Source organism: Chrysemys picta, chromosome 4 (genome assembly GCF_011386835.1).
Source record: "Chrysemys picta bellii isolate R12L10 chromosome 4, ASM1138683v2, whole genome shotgun sequence".
NCBI lineage: Eukaryota > Metazoa > Chordata > Testudines > Emydidae > Chrysemys > Chrysemys picta.
This window is the reverse complement of record NC_088794.1, coordinates 3573481-3596052: the sequence shown is the minus strand read 5'-3', so window position 1 is coordinate 3596052 and position 22572 is coordinate 3573481. Positions and strand designations below refer to the sequence as shown.

At 58.7% G+C, this 22572-nt stretch overlaps 1 protein-coding gene and 1 long non-coding RNA gene across 2 annotated transcripts in view; both read right to left on the bottom strand.

Moving 5' to 3' along the window:
• The window catches only part of LOC101946103 (prostasin-like), a 65327-nt gene that overhangs the window by 28755 nt on the left and 14000 nt on the right, over positions 1-22572 (bottom strand). The gene's annotated exons all lie outside the window — the stretch shown is intronic.
• LOC135982848 (uncharacterized) lies at positions 8186-16103 on the bottom strand. Its single transcript, XR_010600343.1, has 3 exons — positions 15856-16103; positions 10240-15637; positions 8186-10086 (listed from the first exon to the last, which is right to left on the bottom strand). It is a non-coding gene; the product is annotated as an uncharacterized LOC135982848 (long non-coding RNA).

Sequence of the window (22572 nt, the reverse complement as noted above, 5' to 3'; positions counted from 1 at the left end):
TTGTGCAGGGAGGGAGAGGTGAGCTGGGGTGGGGTGGGTGAACACTGGGAATCTCAACAAGGCTCCAGGCGTTATCTTTGGTGTACGATCCAGGGCACCAATTGAGCTGGGGTTAGTGACTGGTGTCCTGGGACTGCAACCAGCCTGACTGTGGTGTGATTTTTGGGACCATTCATCATGAAGTCCAATTTGTCTGGGCAGAAGATAGACTGGAGAGTCTAAGGGGCCTGTCTGTGACTCTATGTTGAAACTGTCACATTTGTTACTGGCTTGGTGAAATTATACAACAGACCACCACTTTGGGGTGTCTGCCCTGTTTTTGACAGTCTGCCCTGAGATATGCACTCACAGTCATGAACCACACTGGACTGCATGACAAGGGGATGAGCAAAGAACCCAGGAGTCCTGGCTCCCAACCCCTTTTCTCTAGCCCACTAGATCTCATTTACCCTCCCAGAGCTGGGGATAGAACCCAGGAGTCCTAGATGCCAGCCCCCCCCTTCTCTAACCACTAGACCCCACTCTCACTCCCCTGTTAGCAAGGTACTCTCTCTCTCTTTCTCTGCTCGATTAAAGAGCCCTTTAATACCCAATCTTTTCTCTCCATTAAGGCACTTCAACACTTCCATGAAGTCACCTTTCAATCTTCTTTTGATAAGCTAAACAGGTTGAGCTCTTTCAATCGCTCACTAGAAGGCATTTTTCTCCAGCCCTCAGAACCTTTGGTGGCTCTTTGCTGCCCCAGCTCCAATTTCACAACATCTTTTTCAAAGGAGGACACCAAAACTGGATGCAGTATTCCAATATCAGTCTCACTGATGCTGTGTCACCTCCTGTGACGCTATTGACATAATCTGTAACTGTACAGATCACCGTTGTGACCACTGTTATATATTTGCAGCCAATATTGTATAAAGGTTGTCGTGGAAGGGGTCTATGGAGAGGTTCTGATTGGCTGATTAGAATTATGCTATTTGTATATGTGTATCAGTTTTGTAGTTGACGTTCTGAATATTGGCTCTATACTGTCTGTATTTCAAGCTTGTGCTATGCTTCCGGGGAACACCCCAGACAAGTTGGTGTTAGTTCTGCCTAGCCTGCTTGATGGCCCTCTAAGGACCATGAGCTATACAATTGACCCATTGAGAGAAGGCAGATACACCTTGTGACTCGGCAAGGCATGCAGGGACCTGCCTATGGACAGAACTCTAAGGTTTTTCTATGCCACATGCTGGATAGAGTGTCCTTGGGACAAAGAAAGCAAAGACCACACGGCAAGAGACTATAAAAGGCTGATGCCTCGTCTCCATCTTGTCTTCAATCCTGCTTCATAGCTCTGGAGGGACTTTGCTATAAAAGGAAGCTCTATACAAAGGACTGAATGACCCATCCCAGCTGTGGATGTACTCCAGAGACTTGATTTGAACCTGCAGTTTATTCTATCAGTGCTACAAGCCTGAACCAAGAACTTTGCCATTATTGTATGCAGGGCTGGCTTTAGGAAGTGCGGGGCCCAATTTGAACATTTTAGGCGGGGCCCCGACAGGGATGATTAAAAAAAAACACGTAAACCCCCCCCCCTTCATTTCTTCCATGTATTATTTATTTTCCATAACTATATAAATAAAATTAAAATTATATATTACATACATTGCTAGCCGGAGGCAGGGCAGGGGCTGACTGGAGGTAGGGTCTGCCTGGAGGCAGGGCAAGGCGTGTGGGGCTGGCTGCGGGCAGGGGGTGTGGGGCTGGCTGGATACAGGGGCTGGCTGCAGGCAGGGCAGGGGGTGCAGCAGGGGCTGGCTGCAGACAGGGGGTGCAGGGCTGGTGTGGGCAGGGGGTGCAGCAGGGGCTGGCTGCAGGCAGGGGGTGCAGCAGGGGCTGGCTGTGGGCAGGGGGTGCGGGTCTGGCTGGAGACAGGGGCTGGCTGCAGGCAGGGTAGGGGGTGCGGGGCTGGTGGGGGCAGGGGGTGCAGCAGGGGCTGGCTGCAGGCAGGGGCTGGCTGGAGATGGGCTGGTGGGGGCAGGGGGTGCAGGGCTGGAGGCAGGGCAGGGGGTGCAGCAGGGGCTGGCTGCAGGCAGGGCAGGGGCCCCCCTGCTTCTACCACCTTGGCCCTTTAAATAGCTGCCGGAGCCCTGGGGAAGCTGTGGGGCTCTCGTGGCTATTTAGAGGACCGAGGCAGCAGAGGGAGCTGGAGCCCCAGCACTTTAAATAGCCCCCGGAGCCCCCTGCTACCCCAGGGCTCTGGTCCAAGCACTAGACTCCTCCCCATAAGCACCATAGCTCCCCCTTCTCCTCCACTGGTACATAAAACTACAAGTCCCAGAATCCCTTGCTTCCGCCATCCCACCTCCTGAAGGGGCAGCCAATGGGCCGGAGCCGTTTGCTGATTGGCAGGTGTGCGGGCCAGTGGGGCGAGCCCATGCCCGGCGTGCAGTGGCAGTAGGCGATGGCGGCGCGGGGCTGGGAGCGGGCGCTGCGGCTCGTGCTGTGCGCGCTGGGGCTGGCGCTCTCCGTGTACGCGCTGCACGTGGAGAGCTCGCGGGAGCGGGACCCCGGGTACCGGGCCATGTGCGACCTGAGCCCCTCCGTCAGCTGCTCCAAGGTCTTCACCTCCAGGTGAGCGGGGGACCGGCCCCATTGCAACCCCTCGCCCCATGGCATGACTCCCCCTTCCCCCATTGCAACCCCTGACACCATGGCATGACTCCCCTGTGCCAAGCACCCTTCAGAGCTTCCTGTGATAAACTGCGAACTTTGGACAATAGCGGGGTGCTAGGAAGGGTCACCCCCTTGTGTTGCTGTGACGATGCGGTTTTGGCGGAACCCAACTGAGAGCGCCAACTCAGGACAAATTGCTAAAACAGGGCAGTTACAGCCCAAGGCTGGGGTTTTTCCACCTCTAAGGCAAACCAAACCAGCCAGACTAGGAGGACTTCGGTCTCATCCCACTGGCTAACCGCAAGTCTCACAAGCAATCTCCTTAGACACTCCAGTTTCCCAGTATAACCACCAGGGCCACACGTTATGGGGACAAATGGTTATGAAAACCAATACCCCAGTAAAAGAAAAAGGTTCTCCTGATCCCAAAGGACCAAGCCCCAGACCCAGGTCAATATACAAGTCAGATCTTATCCACAAATCACGCTGCTGCCGATCCTTTAGAATCTAAAATCTAAAGGTTTATTCATAAAAGGAAAAAGATCGAGATGAGAGTTAGAATTGGTTAAATGGAATCAATGACACACAGTAATGGCAAAGTTCTTGGTTCAGGCTTGCAGCAGCGATGGAATAAACTGCAGGTTCAAATCAAGTCTCTGGAATACATCCCCCACTGGGATGGGTCCTCAGTCCTTTGTTCAGAGCTTCAGTTTGTAGCAAAGTTCCTCCAGAGGTATGAAGCAGGATTGAAAACAAGATGGAGATGAGGCATCAGCCTTATATAGTCTTTTCCAGGTGTAAGAACACCTCTTTGTTCTTACTGTGGAAAATTACAGCAAAATGGAGTCTGGAGTCACATGGGCCAGTCCCTGCATACTTTGCTGAGTTACAAGGCGTATCTGTCTTCTCTCAATGGGTCCATTGTATAGCTGATGGTCCTTAATGGGCCATCAAGCAGGCTAGGCAGAGCTAATCTCAGCTTGTCTGGGATGTCACCCAGAAACATAGCATAAGTTTGCCATACAGACAGTATAGAGCCAATATTCATAACTTCAACTACAAAACTGATACACACATATAGACAGCATGATCATAACCAGTAAACCATAACCTTGTCCTAGACACCCCATTTGACCCCCTTTATACAAGATTTGGTGCCACTACAGGACCTTGGTTGCAACAATGATCTATACGGTCCCAGTTTATGTCAATAACGTCACAGTTGCCCCGGAGTAGCCTGGGTCAGAGCCCAGTGGGAGGCCTGGGCTCCCCCACCATCTGCTGCGCCCTTCCCCCCAAAAGGGCCGAAACCCTGACCACTAGGCAACATCCCCATGAGCGAAGGCCATCACGAGGCATCCATCTTCCAAAGTTTGCAGAGGATGCAGGAGCAGAAAGGGGAGAGAGGATGAGGGTGGCTCTTGGGAAGAGGGAGAGAGGGAGCCTTATGGGAATCTGTTTACTGCCATCAACCCAAAGATCAGATCATTGATGCCTAGAATCTTCCCTGACATGTTGTAATTGATTACTTTGCATTTATCGACATTGAATTTCATCTGCCTTTTTGTTGCCCAGTCACTCAGTTTGGTGAGATCCCTTTGTCACACTTTGCACTCTCTTTTGGACTTAACTAACTTGAGTTGGTTTGTATCAGCTGCAAATGTTGCCACCTCACTGTTTACCCCTTTTTCCAGATCACTTAGGAGTATGTTGAACAGAACTGGTCCCAGTACAGAGCCCCGGGGGACACCTCTCTCCATTCTGAAAACTGACCACTTAGTCAGACCCTTTCTTTCTTGCCTTTGAACCAGTTACATATCCCAGAGAGGACCTTCCATCTTATCCCATTTTGCTTCAGAGCCAAGGGAGGGCCCTTCTCAAATGTTTTCTGAAAATCTAAGTACACTATATCCACGGGATCACCTTTATCTACATGCTTGTTGACTCCCTCAAAGAATTCTAGTAGATTCGTGAGGCATGATTTCCCTTTACAAAAACCATGTTCACTCTTCCCCAACAAATTATGTTTATCTCTGTGTCTAATAATTGTGCTCTTTATAATTTCACCCAATTTGCCTGGTACTGAAGTTAGCCTTAGTGGCCTGTAATTGCCAGGAGCATCTCTGGAGCCTTTTTTATGCATTGGTGTCATATTAGCTCTCCTCCAGGCATCTGGTGTGGAAGCTGATTTAAAGGACAGGTGACTTATTGCTGTTTAATTTATCAATTTGTTCCAAAACCAGTAAGGATACTGGTCCTTACTGAATAGTCAAGTCATGATCACTGGCCCCAGAGCAACCACGGACATCCAGTCCAGTGATCAGTTCATCTTTATCCAACACAAGGAGGCCCACAATAGAGTCACTCCTAGTTGGGCACAAAACTTTGTATTAGAAAAGTATCTATAATTTTTTAAAATGGCCAAGGACGATTTACTCCTGGCTACGTGAGACCGCCCCTGTCTGTCTCCCAGTAGGAAGTCCCCCGGGCTAACCTAATTTCTTCCCACAAGTCATAGACAAGTGCAAAAGGAGAAACATTTCCTGCTCTCTGGTTTGGATTCAGTGAATGGTGCCAGCCCCCCACCGGTTCATCTGCTGGGCTGGGTCAGTAGCAGCTTGATCCCTATCCATTCGAGGTCCGGGGTTCCCAATAACCAAGAACGTAAAACAGGTAACGATGTGTCTAATGCAGGGGCTCTCAAACTTCATTGCACTCCGACCCCCTTCTGACAACAAAAATTACTACACGACCGCAGGAGGGGGGACCGCAGCCTGAGCCCTCCCGACTCTGGGTGTGGGGGGAAAGCCAAAGCCCAAATCCCCCCACCCTGTGTGGGGAGGCCAAAATCGAAGCCCAAGGGCTTCAGCCCCAGACAAGGGGCTTGCAACCCGAGCTTGACTGCCTAGGACTGAGGCCGTCAGGCTTTGGCTTCCCCCTCAGTCAGGGGGGCTCGGACTTCGGCTTTGGCCCCAGACCCCAGCAAGTCTAAGCCAGCCCTGGTGACCCCATTACAAGGGGGTTGTAACTCACTTTGGGGTCCTGACCCACAGTTTGAGAACCACCTCCCTGCCCACCACTTTTTGTACCCTCTCTCCCCTACCTCAGTAGGCTGTAACCAGCGACATACCCATCGTCCCCCCGGGTTTCCCCATTTCCCCTCCCCAGGGAGAATTTCCATCTCCTCTTCCTTATTGCCCAGATTCCGCTGCCAAGAGCAGTGTTGCTTCCCTTCACGAGTGATATCCTGCAGGGCACATACACCACAGCACAGCATTCCCCTGCGTCCACACTGGTGTTCCTGGCTTACGGATAACCCATCCTGCAGTGAGAGACTCCATCTCCCGTGTCCCTTTCTTCCCTCCATTGCACGGTGCTGGGGGAGAAGGAGAACATGTCCCGAGGGCTGAGGCCCCATGGGATTGCTGGCGTTGCAGCATGCTCTCCAGGAACCCTCAAGTCTCTGCAGCATCAGAACAGCAGAGCCTGGATTGGAGCAAGGGAAAGGCCTGTTTTCCACAGAATCCTGCCCTCAGGCCTGAAGCATTTAGAGCAGAAATCCCTGGGGGAGTTAATGTTGCTCTAAAAAGAGCTGCCAAGCGGGGAGTGAAGCTTCTTGACAACAGCACACAAAGGGATCTGTTTGTTGAGCTGCATAAAGCCCTGCACTGATTCTCGGAGAGGATTCCCCCGAGCAGTTGGGGGAGGCAGGACCTTATTCCTTACCTCCCGTGACAGGGCCGTGTGAGAGCTTGTAGGAAGCCAGAGGCAGCTTTCTAGAGGGTTAATTCAGAAAGTCCCTGTGGAACCTAGGGTCTGTGGCCTACGGCAGGAAGGAGCCCGGTGGTGGTTGGAGAGACTCTAGGAGGAATGCTATGGGATGGCGCTCTGATCTCCTCTTCACTCTGCTTCTTCCCACCCCCACCATTAGGGTAAGTCCATCACCTTCTCCTTACTGCCTGTGGGCTGGAAAGCAGAGATGGCAGGAGAGAGGTTGCCCATTCAGCCCACGCACAGGGGGATCCATTGCAGCTCATGTCCTCCTGCTTGTCCCAGCCCAGAGCAATGCCTGTCACCGAGCCTGGACTCTGTGATTGCATTAGTCGCCAACAGGGGAGTGTGGTAGGCGAGAACACAACATGTCTACAAAACTTTTTTTGGACTGCTGAGGTGGGGGGAGAGGCCAGATTCCATCTGGCACTTTAGGACTCTGAGGACGCTCTGGGATCTGGAGAGAGGTCTCTGGAGCCTCAGGAGGTGCAGGTTTGGAGACATGTGGCACCTACCTAGTGCAAAGTAACCTGCCGTGCTCTCCCCCCCCCCCCCAAGAGCCAGGGTAACAGGCAACACTGCCCCTAGTTCCTTGGCCACATGTACTGTGTGCTTTTTCTGGTGGCTCGTCCAGAAAAGGAGGACAAGAGCTCACTATTGCTACCATCTGAGGTAGTTGCTGGGTTGAGATCAGCTGGTAGGAGGAGGCAACAGCCCCAGAGTCTGGGACTTCAAACCCCTAGAGCGACCTCTTACCTTTAAAATAGCTGTGTATCGGGGGGGGGGGGGTGTCTATAAAGTTAAGCCTGATAGTAAAGAGACCCCTTTTCAACCCTTCACCACACAAGAGAGACGGCAGCATTGGTCATTAACTATTTATTTCTCCTCTCCTGGCTCCCAAACGACTTCTCCTCCCTACTGCCGCCAGCCACCTTCGCGTTCTCCCTCTTCTCGCCCCGGCTCTGCTCACTGGATTGCAGCAGCTCAGCGGATGGTCCAGCTTTACTCCTTCACTTCCATTCTTCTTCCCTTCTTCGGGGGGCTGCATTCGCCATTGAGCAGCTGATGGGAATCCCTGAGTGCTCGGCCTAGGCCAGGGGTCTCCAACACACGGCCTGCAGGGCTATTTCTCTAGGTAAGCGGCTCCAGGCCACAGGCCAATGCCATCCTGCACCCCACCCCCCTGCCTAGAGCCCCCTACTGCACCCCAACCCCCTACCTCACCTCTCCCTCCCCCTGCCAAGCCCCCTGCCTGCACCCCAACCCTCTGCCACACCTCGCACTCCCGCCTGCACCCCACACCCCAACCCCGTGCCTGCACCCCAACCCTCTGCCACACCTCGCACTCCTGCCTGCACCCCACACCCCAACCCCCTGCCACACCTTGCACTCCCGCCTGCACCCCACATCCCAACCCCCTGCCCTGAGCCCCCTGCCTGCACCCCAACCCCCCTACCTCACCCCTCCAACTCCCTGCCCTGAGCCCCCTGCCTGCACCCCAACCCCCTACCTCACCCCTCCAACTCCCTGCCCTGAGCCCCCTGCCTGCACCCCAACCCCCTGCTGCACCCCAACTCTCTGCCCTCAGCCTCCAGCCACATCCTACATCCTTCCTGCACCCCAGCCTCCTGCCCTGAGCCCCCTGTCTGAACCCCAACCCTCTACCACATCCCACACTCCCTCCTGCACCCCAACTCCCTACCCTGAGCCCCCTGCTGCACCCCATACCCCAACCCCCTGCCCAGAGCCCCCTACTGCACCCACTGCCTCATCCCTCCAACTCCCTGCCCTGAGCCCCTGCCACACCCCTCCAGCCCCCTCTGGGGGCAGGGCTGGGGGCAGCGAGGGGGGGTATGTCAGTGATGTGGCCCTCAGGCCAATGAGCTAGTCCTCATGCAGCCCTCGTGGTCATGTGAGTTTGAGACCCCTGGTCTAGGCTCACAGGCCCAGCAGCTAAAGCCAAGCCCCACTGAGAGCAGGGGGAGATTAGCCTGGATTGGCAGGAGTTGAGGCTTGGCCCATGGGGACCCGGCACTGCCGCTGCTGCCACCTTCATGGTGAATCTTCCAACGCCTCACCAAAGGGCTCTTCCCCATTCTGCAAACTGGCCTCACGGGCTGACTGTCTAGGGAACAGAAACCCTTTGTTAGAGCCGGAGAGTCTCTTGCCACGGCTCCCTGAGGGTCACAGTCAAACACCTGCGAGTCTCTAGGGGGCTCTCAAGCAGTTCCCTGCTCAGGCACTTGGCACCCACTAGCCATGGTCTCTGACAGCGGCATTGCCAAGGGGAGCTCAGCAGATGGTCTCTTCTATGGCTTCCTGAGTGGGAGGGAGGTTAGGCCTTAAATGACAAGACCAGTGTCAGAGTCAGGGCTCCTGGGTTCTCTGACTTTGGAAGTGGCTGGAGTCTAGTGGTTGGAGCTGGACTGGTATCAGTCCCACGCTTCCTTCCTGCCTCTGTCAGGGACGTCGTGTGTGACCTTGCAGCCAGGTGCTTTCTATCCCTATGCCCCAGCGAACAGGGATAATACTGACCCCCCTCAGAGGGGCTGGCAGGGGTCACTAGCGTCATGACTCAAGTTGGAACGAGTTGTGCTCTTCGTAGTGAAGGGCCCAGATTCAGTCCCCATGGATGCCCAGGGTGGCTGTATTGTGGCCATGGTTTGACTCACCTAGCATTACAGGCTGTTTAGCCCAGTCCTGGCCAGGCGTGGTGCATCTGCTCCTGGCCCTCTCATCACACACAAGAACATGGCCCACCAGGGACAATCTATCAGCTCCCATCTGGTGTTCAGCTCCAGGATGGATGGGGAGCCCTAGCCGGACCATAGAAAGACAGGGGGGGTGTTCTTTGGTGGAAACTGCTGGACCTCCACCCCCATGCTAAGGGCTTCAAAAGTGGTGCCTGACCCCAGGTAAACAAAGTAGCCGAGTTGAGGCCAGGGTGGGACTGATCCTAAGAGAAGAGCAGATTTCTCCTCTGCTCTAGGGAGATTCCCCTAGGAAAAGCAGCTGGGGTGGGGCGATACAAGCACTACCCCTCAGCCCATGAATAGCGGGCAACTGGGACTTTGGGAGCCAAGGGACTGGTATATCTTGCTGGAGATCAGAAAGGGGCATTGGAGAAATTGTACAAAAGTGAACATCACGGCTGGGTCAAGGGCAGCCAGACCTACTGGCCAGAGCCAGAGTCCACACTCACATGACAGGAGAGGAGAGTCAGCCAGGTCAGGATACTGGAAGATCAGCAGCAAAAGACAAACGTGCGATCACCACCACAACTCAGATGCCAGGAAATCAAGCCAGGGGAGCGGCAGCAGAACCAGGCAACGCACGGTCCAGAACCGGGAGCAGGCCTGGTGTTCAGTCAGCTTCGTGTTCCTGCTGCTGTCTTACGCAGGGCCAGGGAGCCAGTGAGCTTTCCTGGGACTCCTCCAATAGGACCTCAGGAGTGGAGCCTCAAACTGGGGCTGAACTTCATGGGTCCGAGGGAAGCAATTTTCAGCAGGCTTCCAGGTGGAGGGTTGGAGCGTGGCTGCTCCCATGAACCCTGCAGACCCGGGTTGGAGACCCCTGGGTCGTGACAGTGAGTGATCTCTCCCCGCTCAAACCTCCTGCAGCAGGAAACCGTCTCCAGGATCCTGGACACCGCCTCTGAGAATAAAAGGAGGATATCAGGATGAGAAATAGGGCTCTGTACCAGGGCTGGGATCCAGGGACAGGGAAAGCTCCCAGCCAGGCTATGCATCGGGGATGCCATTTCTCCCCCAAGAGACCCACATGCCCCAAGCAGTAAATGGCTCTTACCTCCATGAGGGACTGGGGTCTTCCATCTAAGCCTCTTTGAGAGCCGGCATTGCTGGGACGAGGTGACCTGTCCCCACTGCTCCCTGACGTGGCTCAGCTACAGGAAGCGCCCGTCCTGGAGGCTGTGCCAGATCCCAGGGCCTGGAAGACAGCTGGAAGGAGGCTCCTATTCCGGTCACACCCAGAGACCCCATAGAAGGGCCAAGGGGAGAATAAAGGGCAGGAGGTGAAGCTAGCCCTGAGCCTCTGTCCCACCCCCACCTCCTCAAAAGTGGAGCTTTCCGAGCTCCAGTAGGGCTGTGGCCCTGACACAAGGGCTTTTCTGCACCATATGGGGCAGGGAGAGCTCTGCCTGGGCGCAGCGGGAATGCAGGGGGGTAGACCGAGGGGAGTGGGTGCAAAGGAAAGAGGTCCTGCCCCATATGAAGGAATTTGGGGGGCAGAGGGAAGAACCCTGCTCCACAGAGAGGGGAGAGAGTTTCTGTGAGTGCCTGGGGGCTCCATTTCCCCTTCTCGCTCTCCCAATCAGAGGGAGGCCACTCCAGCTGGCCCAGTCTGGTCCTGACCAGAGTCTGCAGGGTAGCAGTGGGCCCACAGTAGGGCTGGGCGGTTTTGTCGGGGTTGGGACTCACCAGCATGGCACCTCCTCGCTCTGGGAATTAGCTCAGTCCATGGGGAACGCCCTCTGCTGGCAGCATCCCATCCGTCTCTTGTCCTCCATTGGCATCTGGAGCCGCGTTGCTCACCGCTTGACACTGCCCTTCAGGCCACTGCCCCTCCAGCAGTGCCCACTAGTCCATCCTCACCCCATTCCAGGGGCGGGGGTTAGCAACAGTCCTTGCACCTGCCTCGGTGGCCAACCGCAACCCCCAAAGTCTAGCCCCTTGTCTCAAGGGCCGGTTACAATTTGTCTCGGCCACCGGATGGCCAGATGCAGTACTGCCCAGCCCGAGATGCTGGTCTCCTGTTCTGGAGACAGACCTTCCCCCATGAAATTCTGGGACAGACTACCTGCTGCTCTCCTGGGCAGCCATTATATAGGGCCTAGCCTAGCCCTGATTGGCTCTCAGTAGGCCCTTCCCTGATTGGCTGACGGCTTGCACAGCCATTCTGGCCTAGTAGTTCCCTCTCACATGGGGGTGGGGCAGCCATCCCACCACAAACCCTCCCCCTTAAAAAATGCTCACGGGGGAGGGGAGGAAAGGGGTCCCTATCGCCCCAGCTTCCTTCGTAGTGGGGCCTGCAGGGCATCCCTTTCCTCTCGCCGGCCCTCCAAAGTCTGGAGCCAGCTGCTTCCCACCTGTAGGGTCTGGGTTCCCACTGTAGAACGCCCTGGTCCTTAGTGGGATCCTACTTCTCTTTGGGTTCCCACATGGGCCCTCCTGGCTCCTATGTGGGTTCCCTCATCTCTCTAGGGGCCTCTGTCTTCACCACCTCTTCTCTGTGGCTGGTCTCTGACCGAGCCCTTGTCTCAGACACTCCCCCTTTCTGCCTCAGGGGGCAGTGCCTCTTTAAATGTCCCCATTGGTGGCAGTAGAAGCACTTTCTGGGTCTTCCCCCTGCCACATCCCTACTCCTGCTTGTTTGGGCCCTAGCCCTTCCTTCTGGGCTGGCCCGGGCCTTGGGAGTCCTGTAGGGGCACTCTCTCTTCAGGTGCCCTGGCTCCCCACAGACCCAACAAGCTGGGGGCCCCCCTGTTACTCTCACAGGGGGTGCCTTTTCTGGGTGGGGCCTCTCTGCCCCCTCCCAGGAGGGACACTCCCTCCTTTAGTGTCCCTGTCACCTACAGGCGAAGCAGTTCAGCGTTCCTGGCCTCTCGCCCTCGGTGCCGGATCTCTTGTTTGGTTTGGATGCCGACCTCCACAGCAGCCAGAACAACTCCCTCTGCTGTTCGGCAGGCCGAGCCACCCAGGCCCTCCAATAGAAGTCTCTTTTCTCCACCATTTTGGTCTCTCCATGTGGCACAATCTGCCTAGTCCGCTTGACTATGTCCTTCTTCAGGCCACTTCCCTCCAGCAGTGCCCCCTAATCCATCCTCATCTCCTTCCGGCGGGGACGGGGGAAGCAGGTTAGCAACAGTCCTTGCACCTGCCTCAGTGGCCAACCAAAACCCCTAAAGTCTAGCCCCTTGTCTCAAGGGCTGGTTGCAGTTTGACTCAGCCACCGCATGGCCAGCTGTAGTACAAGCGGGAACGGGGGGACCCAGGCCCACCAACTACCCTGGGTCCCCACCCAGGGATCCTCTAGTGGCAGTCTCCCTGCTCTCCCCTTGTCCAACTGTCCCTGGGCCACTTCCCCTCCAGGCCCTTTCTGTCAGGGCCCGCAGTCTGGCAGGTCTTGGGCCGGAGCTGTAGTATGCTCCCTTGAGCCTGCCCAGCACTGCTCTTTCAGAGATGCTGGTCTCCTGCTCTGAGGACAGGCCTTCTCCCATGAAGGTCTGGGGGATACTGCCTGCTGCTTGCCTGGGCAGCCTTTATATAGGGCCTAGCTTAGCCCTGATTGGCTGGCTCTAATCTCGGCCCTGATTGGCTCTCAGTTGGCCCTTCTCTGATTGGCTACAAGCCTCTGCAGCTGCTCTGGCCTACTCTAGTGCCCTCTTGCATGGGGGTGGAGCAGCTGCCCCACCTCAGCGATCAGCTGTCGCAACCAGGCTGTGGCCTGGGCTGCGGGGCGGGCTCCAGGCACCAGCGGAGGAAGCACACGCCTGGGGCGGCATTCCGTCCATTCTTGGGGCAGCACAGGCCGGGCGACTTTTTTGTTTTTTGCACTTCAGCAGTTCGGGCAGCGGCAGTACGAGCGTTGTTGTTGGGTTTTTTTCTGCTTCGGCAGTTCGGGTGGCAGCAGTCCAAGTGGTTGGGGGGTTTTTTTGGTTTTCTTTTTGCTCACTTTGGCAGTCTGAGCGTTGTTGTATTTTTTTTTTGCTTGGGGCAGCAAAAATGGTAGAGCCGGCGCTGCTGGGCTGAGGTCGCTCAAGTGGTCAGTCCCTCATCACACTGTATCGGGGGTGGCTCAGGCCTGGGCGGGGCCCAAGCACCCCACAAACAACCAGACTTCAAGGGCGGGCCCTGGCCTGGGTGGAACCCTGGCAGCCAGCAAACAGACAGACTTGACAGGGCTGGCTCTAGCCTGGGCGGGGCCCCGGTGACCAGCCAACAAACAGTTCCTGTCCTGGGCTAGAGCCTCCTTGCACCGTGTAGGGGGTCAGCCACCCGGGGTGGGGTGGCAGGGGGACGCGGTCCCACCCTCCTCCCCCGCGTCCCAGCCCAAGGCGCTGGCAGGGGCAGGATTGGTTGCCCCTGCGTCGGCGGGGATCCAGCCGCAACACGCCGACTGAGCCGCGCCGGGCTCTGCAGCCAGCAGCTCCCGGGCTGCCCCTGGGCTACTTCCTGCCTCCCCGGGGTTTGGTACCTGCGGCCTCCAGGCCTCTTCCGGCTCCTTGGGGTAAACCGCAGCGGGTACTCCGGGCCAGTCCTCGTCCGTGTCTGGGGTTAGGGTTAGGGGACTCTGGAGAACAGGCCAAGTGTCCTCCTCTGTTGCAGGCTGTCCCCCAACTGTGGTGAAGGGCCGGCCTTTTATATTTCCGACCCCACGCCCCGGTCCTTATGGCGAGGGGGGCGGGGCGATATAGGCTCCGCCCTCCAAGGGGCGTGTAGAGGGGCCCTCGCTCTCCTGCTCGGAGGGAGGCCGCTCAGTTGCCACAGAGTCTACCAGAGGCCCCGGTGGCCAGCCAACAGGTGACGGGGGTGGGGCGATATAGGCTCTGCCATCCAAGGGGCGTGTAGAGGGGCCCTCGCTCTCCTGCTCGGAGGGAGGCCGCTCAGTTGAAACAGAGTCTACCAGAGGCCCCGGTGGCCAGCCAACAGGCAAGGGGGGTGGGGCGATATAGGCTCTGCCCTCCAAGGGGTGTGTAGAGGGGCCCTCGCTCTCCTGCTCGGAGGGAGGCCGCTCAGTCTCACTACACTCCCCGTTTAGAGGGAGCAGGAGTTGCTGGTGGCCTTGGAGGCAGAATTCCTGCAGCGCCTCCGGCACTTGGCGCAAGTGCCGGATGATGTGAAGTTGCTTCATTATTTTGGCCGTGACGACCTCGTGCTGCAAGGGAACGAGGACCTGTCAGAGACTCAGATGCCCCCGTGGAATCGGGGAATTAAGGGCCCCTGGGACCAGCAGCAATTCCACCCAGCACCCACGCACCTCTGAGGGATGGAGTCCCCCTCCTGACCCCCAGAATGGAGTCTTGTTTTCCTTTCAAGGGACCTCCAGTGCCAACAACCTCCTTGTAGGGGGAGCTCCTGCCACCTCCCACCCAGTGCCCCTGACAGCTGTTCCACCTCCAATCCACAGCTCAAGTTCTCCGACCCCTCTCCTCCACCCCCACCCAGGTTGGGCAGGGAGGGGGCTCTAGTGGGGGGGCGGAGGGATTCTGGCAGCAGTGAAGTGGGATGTGGGGAGCTTGAGACCTTTCCCCAAGTTATCCCAGCCACTGAGGCTGAAGCCGCAGGATGGCAGCCCTGGTGAATGGGGCAGATCAGCAGCCCCTGCTGACTGAATCCTCCCGTTCTCTCTAGAGCGAGTCCAGCCCTGCCGGCAGCAGGACGAGCTTCCCCCACCCATGTGCCTCAGAACTGCCCGGTCAGTCGCCATCACCCCTCAGTCCTTGGCCTCCCAGGCTGCCAGTGACGGGAACAACTCTGGGTGGTGGCCCGGGTGACAGGAGAGGCTCGCAGAGGGCACGTAGAGGACTCTGCTGCCCTTCCCAAGAACAGAAGTCCATGCTGAGGCAATGCTTGTCATTCATTAGCCTTGCTAACGAGCTGGGCTGGAACTGCTCCGGGGACAACCTCCTCCCTCCTGCTCATGGAGGTGAATTCATCTCCCTTCCCAGGAGCACCTGCTCTCACTCTCATTCCCCACCGGTGGCCTTGCTGCCAGGCCGGCGAATGGCCAGAGGATGGGAATGAGGCCTGGGCCCCGCCCCAATCTCCAGAGTCTAATGCAGCTGCTCACCTTGCTCCCCATCAGCTGCTCGGTTTGCCCCAGGAGGGAGTAAGTGAGGAGCAGCCCAGCCTGGCTGACACGCAGCAGGGGGTCGTGCATGGCCAGCACTGCTGTCTGCAGGAAGAAGCTTCTCTGCCCCTCTGAGAAGAATTTGCCAAAAACCTGAAACCAACCAGATGTGAGGCTTCAACAGATTGCCCCGAACCAGGCTCCAAATCCTGGCCTAGAACGGCAACTCCGTCGCGTGGCTCCAGGAGGCAGCTACCTGCCCTGCAGAGCTGTGCCATGCCCTGGCAGAGTGTCCTTACCTCCCCCACCCTGGCGGTGTTCTTGTAGCCGAGGAGCTGGCTGTCCTCGTGCCAGTCCCAGCACCAAAGGTCTTCGACCTCACGGATGGTCAGCTCTGGGAAAGAGAGAGACACATACACATTGGTCATTCTGGTTGCAGGACTTGTGTCCTTCCAATCCCATTGGTGGCTGCACGGTGGGCAGAGCCCAACAGAACTGCGGGGGTGGTGGAGAACACAGAAAGAGAGAGAGAGAGAGTGATCCGCCAGCCGGGGTCACTCGGAGAGGAATTGTCTGGGGTCCCAGTCTGACTCGTCTAGCTGGGTTCCTTACCCCTCTGGCGCAGCAGGAGCTGGTAGAGCCGGTAAACCCCCTCCCTGGCCTGCCGGCTGATGTCCTCGTCTGGGTCACTGATGGACAGAGCCAGCTGGGCCACGTGGTGGCCCATCCTGGGGAATTCGGCTGAGTTCTAATGGAAGGGAGAGGGAGAGGGGACTCCATCAGCATTTTCCTGTCAGCTCCCAGTCCCTGCCTGGGCCAGGACTCTCCTTCCCCTCAGCCCCTCTGCAGGAGATGCTAGAGGATAGGAGCTAGAGCTGGATCCTTAGTTATCTCTGCCCGCAAGGGAGCCTGGAGAACAGAGATGTGGGCAGGGCCCTCCAGGAGGATTTGCTTCCCCAGCTGCTCCAGGATGACAGGAAGGCAAGAACCTGGAGCCTGCTCCCCTTACAAGCGAGAGTCGCCACTTAACCAGGACAAGAAGAACTTGACCCAAGCCAGGCTCATTCTCTGCTCTGACTCTGCCTCCCCAAGAGGATCACTCCTAGCCCACAGCCCCTGCAGCAGCAGATCCTCCAGCCCGTTGGAACCGGCCCCCCTACGCCTGCAGTCAGGAAGCTGAGCTCAGAGGCCACTTACGTCAAAGGCAGGGAGGGAGATGACGGACGTGAGCAGGGCCGCGCTGCTCCTGATGGCCCTGGCTCTCTCTCGTGGCACCCTGGACACGGTCCAGTAGTTAATGTGCTGTGGGGAAAGGAGGCAGCTCAGGATTGATGAGGGGGTGCATGTGTAGTGCTAATGCCCCCCCCCATCCCAAGGGGGCTGAGACATTGCATGCGGTGGGGGTGGAATATCTGATTCATTGACCGCAGAGTTTTAGAAGGGGACTCTTGCCCCCAGGACGATGCTTGTATCCTGCAGGTCACAGCTTGTCATTGTCTCTCTAGATTGGGACAATGCTCGGTGTCAGGGCTGGTCCCATCCTCCCTGAACTGCTGATTCCTGAACAGCTCCCCAGGAAGGAGACAGAGCCCTCCCCCCTCCCTGGTTCTCAAGTCCTTGGCTGGGTGAAGGGACTGAGTGTGAGCACAATCCACCCAGGAATCTCGGGGCCCGTCAGAGACAAGGGCTGATTCTCTGGGGCCCTCCTGTTTCTCTGGGAATGAGGCTGTGGCTCTTCTCTGAGGACCATCTTCTGGATCTCCCAGGAGGGGTTCAGACTCTCACTCCCCAAGCCAGCCGGGGGCCCTGTGCTTAGTGCTCGACACAACCAGGCAGAGCTCTGGCTTGAAGTCCCAGCTCCTTCCTCTGTCCTTCAAGGAGGAAGGGCCTGGCCCTTCATTGCACTGACTGCCCTGACCAAGGACGGCCACTGGGGGCCCAGCTAGGAGGACAGACTGGAAAATGGATCTAAGAGTTAAGGTAAAATTGCCCCCACCCCATCATCGGGCTCACCTCCAAGATGTAGTGGAGCTTGTCCGTGTCTGGGGTCTTTTCCAGCAGGTTCCCCAGCATGGCGTCCAGGAGGTCTGGTATGACCCTATGCAGATCCTGCAAAGCAAGGGAGAGCCATGGGTCAGAGTTAGGGAAACTGGGGCTACACCTGCCACAGGATGGGAAGAGGGGTCTCTGGGAAGCACTGGTGAGACCCCCAAACACATATCCTGGCCTCTCTCATTCACATCCCACTGCAGGCAATTAGCAAGGATTCGGACAGGATAACAGCTGGCTGATCTACCTGGACTTGGTTGGTGTCCGTCTGCGTGCCCAGGGTGAACACGGCGTGCAGGGTGACTCGGAGGAGGTGGGTCTCCAGCTCCGGCTCCAGGGCAGGTGTCATGGTGCTGGCAAGAGAGAGGAGCCGGTATTAGACTGTGCAGTGCGGGGGTGGGACTGGCACCAACACGGACGTGAAACTGCAGGGAAATAGGCAGCGGCTGGCGAGAATGGAAACTGAGGCACCGAGCCAGGGAATGATAAGGCCGAGGTTTCCCAGGCCGACAGTGGCAGGGCAGGAATGGCGCCTGTTCCCTGGACCCTGCTGCCCCTCCTGTATCTGATCCTGGGAGTCAGCCTCTCCCCAAAGCCATTGCAATGTGACTGGAGTGCAAAGAACAGAGCAGCCAGGAGTGGGAGTGACCCTTCCCCGCACCTCTGCCAGAGGAGCCCCCCTTGGGAGGTGAGCTGGGAGTGGGAGGGGCAGTGACTCCCAGCCACGGGCCTGAGCAGCACCGGGGTTTGGGGAACCGGGCGGGAGGGTCTCGGTACCTGAGGTTGGCCACAGCAACGAGGGAGTTGGCCAGGACGGCGTCGGGTGGAGAGTTAGGAGGAAGCTCCTCAATGAGCTCCTGTGAGACGCAAAGGAGACAAAGGAGCGTGTGAGATTCGGGCCTCACGGACACTCCCCAAGGAGGAGATTACACAGCCAGCAGGATCCCCCCAGCTGCCTCCCGCTCCTCCGATTCCTGCCCACTAGTTCTCCCGTCTCCTCTCCCCAATCTTCAGCCCCAGCAATCCCTGCCGTCAGCTGCCCTCCAGCACCAGCCATCCCCCAACCGTCGGCCCGGGGAGACCCCTGCCCCTCCCATGTCTCTGTCCACCCACCAGCTGCCGGGCGCCGTGTCTCACTCACCACAATCCTCTCCACCACAGCCGCCTTCGAGCAGTGTGGCTCCAATGTGTCGTCCCCTCTCTGCTGGGCAGCGAGGCACGCGGGGTAGATGGCGTGCAGGAACTCGAGCTGCTGCGCCTCGTCCTGTGCCCACCAGGAGTGGGGTTAGGGGAGAGAGAGCCAGTTAGCCAGGGACCTCCCTGCCCCAGCCACACCAGCTGCAGGACTTAGGCCTGAATGGGGGATAGTGGGGACCTGCCTATTGTTCAAATCACCCACGACTCCTCCATAATCAGGGTCAGGAACTGGGACAGTGCCTGTCGGGGGAGGAGACCCCGGCTGGTGTGTGACAAACACCCCCATCTTGGGGGTCCCAGATCATGAAGGAGAAGGGTCCCGATTAGGGCCAAGACCTTCTGCAGAGGGTCAGGATGCTGGGAAGGAGCAGGACAATCTCAGTTCCAGCACAGCTGGGGAACGTTTGTACCTTTTCTCGGGCATGGAGCTGCTCTCGGATGTTCATGAGAGCAGCCTCCTCTGTGACCAAGTCTACCCGTTGTTCTTTCTCCTCGTCGTCCTCGGAGTCCCTGGCGGACGCTGCACCAGGGAGAGAAGGGGACAAGGTGACTCCTGCTGCCACTCGGGGGAAGGACAGGGGCATGGTGGGACAATGTGTCCCCTTCCCACCTCCGGGACATAGGGCAGATTGGGCCCCACACTCCCCCCTCTCAGTGATGGCATCAGCCCCCAACTCCTTCAGGAGCCCATAGCAAAGAGACCCTCCCCACTGTCCTGGACTCCCTTGGAGGTGCCTCCCCCCACCCCCGCCCAATGGAGCACCAAGGACCAAAGTGGCAGCATCTAGTGTCCGTGGGGTTCACATGGCTCAGGCCAGACACCTGGGCTGGAGACCCGCCCCCATAGCACTGCTCGAGGGCCTGGGCCCAGGGTGTTCACAGCCCCCTCCTCACCCCTCCCCGAGCCCAGCCTGGCTCCTCACCTGGAACAAAGCAGACGCGTCCGTCGGCCAGGCTGCTGTCCGAGTCGCAGGCGCTGCTGCTGTCGGATGGGGAGCGGCCCGAGCTGCTGGGGCTGGCAGAGGAATCCTCCACCTCCTGCCCTGGGGAGGCTGGACGGTCCTCACTGACCGAGCAGGGCGATGCCTCCTGTTGGAAGTTGGGGCTGGGCGCCTGGGGCCGCTGCTGCCCACACAACAACAAGCCCCAGAGCCACCCTGCCCGGTTCCGCCCCTGGGCTGGGTCCTGCCTGCCCAGCCGCAGCCTGGCCCAGCTCCATTTTGGCCTGGGAGGTGATGCTCCCACCTCGGCGCCTGTGCCGGGAGTGGGTTTCCTCCGCCAGAAGGCTGGGCGCTTCCACCTCCTGGCACGGCCGGAAGCTTCTTCCCCTCCAGCGGGGACGGAGGGGCTGCTTCGCTCCTGGGGAAGATGGTGGCTGCTTCCCTCAGGCTCTGGGGCCACCCGCAGAGCCTTCTTCCCGAACATCCTCAGGAGCCTGGCCATCCTGGAACCCAGCGGGGAGCAGGCGTGAGTCTGGGGTCAAGGCAGCCGCTCACTAACCAGCCTGTTTGGTCCCCCCCATCCCTGCCCCAGCCGGAGCAGCTCCTGCTCCCCCCACAGGGGTACAGGGAGGGCAAGCTACCCCCACTGGCAGGAGTTCATTGCATGATCTGCTCCCCCTCATCGCTCCCCCTCGTCATCGCTGGGGCTGAAAGAACTGGGGAGTCTCGTCCTTTTCGAGCACTGGGGTCAGTCACAAAGAAACTGGTCACTTTGGACAAGCAGCTCCCTCCTGTGACCCCAGACCACACTCACACCCCCCCACCTCCTACCCAGGCTAGAGAAGGAACAGAACCCAGGCAGGGCCGGCTTTAGGCCGATTCGCCCGATTCCCCAGAATTCCCTAAGAGGGCCCCGCGCACTCACCCTGGCGGCAGTCGTCTTCGGGGGCCCTGCTCCCCTGGCCAGAGCGCCGGCCGGAGTGCGGCAGCCCCGTGACCCAGGCTGGAGCGCGGCAGCCCTGTGACCCCGTGACCCCGGCTGGAGCTCCGGCGGAGCGCGCCCAGCCCTGCAGTCCCGCTCTCCTGGCTGGAGCTCCGGCCAGACCATGGCAGCTCCGCGACCCCGGCTGCAGCTCCGGCCAGAACATGGCTGCCCCACGGCCCTGCGACCCTGGCTGCAGCTCCGGCCAGGCCCACGGCCCCGCAGCTCCACGACCCCGGCCGGACCATCGGCCGGACCACGGCAAGCCCCCTGGCCCTGCATTCCTGGCCAGAGCGCCATCCGGAGCGCGGCAGCCCCGCGGGGCCACCTCCCCCAGCCAGCAATCCGAAGTGCCGCCCCAGGAATTGGGCCCCGCACTTGCTAAAGCCGGCCCTGAACCCAGGAGTCCGGACTTCTCCTGGTAAACCATTCCCCACTTCAAAGTCCCTAGGCATAGCAAGGCCAGGGCCCCCTCGGTTCCCATTGATTTCCATGCTCAGCAGCTCACCGGGTCTGGCCCAGCTCACAGACTCTCAGCCTGGGGAACAGTCTCCCACAAGGGAAGGGCTGGGAGCCCTATTGCTGGGACCTTGCCAAACACACTGGAGACGGCTCTGGAGAAGCCCCTTCCCAGTCCTAGAGCGAGGGGGTCCTGGGGGCTGTTTGCAAATCCAATCTCCTTTGGGAGAGATTCTCTCCCCCTCTTTCTGCCTCTCCCCAGACAGACAGGGGACGCCCCCGACGAACCCTAATGCCACTCACTTGCTCTGGTGACGGAGCGATGGATGGAGGATGTTCAGGGTCGTCCCTCGCCCTTCTCCTCAATCTCCAAGCCCAAGGCAGGCTGGAGAGGGTGGTGGTGAGCTGAGGAGTTCCCCTGCCCAGGAAGCAGGCAGGGTGATGGCACGGGGCGATCGGCTGGCTGTGAAAACAAGAGTCTGTCTTATTGTCAAGGGACGGAGAAACTCGGCCAGCAGCAGGGGGTGCAGAACACCGCCCTAGTGCGGGGGTGACAGCGTGTCCGGGATCCTGACATCCCAGCACTTTACACACCTTCCCGGCCATTGAAGGTGGGAGTGCACTGCCCAGGAGGAGGAGGGTTTGGCTCTGGGGTTTCACTTCAGCCCAGTCTAGAGAGAGGGGCCCAGCCATGGACTTTGGCTCAAGAAGACCAAGTCTCCAATTTGTTAAGGGCGTTTTGAATTCCAATCCTGTGCTCCAAAGTGCTTGGTGTCATTTGCAAATTGTAGAAGCATGCTCTCCACTCCATTTTCCAAATCCTGAAGGAAAATATTGAATACTACCGGCCCCCGGACTGATCCCTGCCGGACCCACTAGGTACACCCTCTCCGTTGGACAGCCAGACATGGAGAAGGGCTCTTGGAGTCTGGGCTTTCAACCAGCTCTGCACTCACATTTCACTGATTACATCTAGACCGCATTTCCCTCGTTCGCTTGTGAGAATGTCCCATGGGACTGTGTCAAAAGCCGTAGAAACACCAAGAGAGATCACATCTACTGTTTACCCATCTCCACTAGGCCTATAACCCTGCCAAAGAAGGAGCTAGGATTGGTTTGGAATGATCTGTTCTTGACAAGTCCATGCTCACTAGTAGGGTTACCATATTTTAATTTTTAAAAAGGAGGACACTCCATGGGGCCCTGCCCCAACTCCGCCCCTTCCCCGCCCCCAGCCCCGCCCCAACTCTGCCCCCTCCCCTGAACGCTCCGCTCCCTGCTCCTCCCCCTCCCCTGCTTCCCGCGAATCAAATGTTCGTGGGAAGCCTGAAACAGGGAGGCAGCAGATAGGCTGGGGCGGGGTGCGGCGCAGCTCAGTCCGGCCCCCCTGGCCGAGCGGCTCCCTCTGGCGACCGACCGGCCCAGGCCAAGAGGCTCTGGCCCCGGCGTCTCCCGCCCGCGCCCCCGGCCCCCAGCCAAGCACCATGCCGGCCCCCCGGCCAAGTGCTCCCGCCCCCGGCCGAGCACCGCACCGGTCCCCCGCCCAGCACCGCGCCGGCCCCCGGCCAAGTGCCCCTGCCGGCCCCCAGCCAAGTGCCCGCGCCGGCCCCTGGCCCGGCCCCCGGCTCGGGCCCCCGGCCGAGCACCGCACCGGCCCACGGCCAAGTGCCCGCGCCCCCGGCCCACGGTCCAGCACCGCGC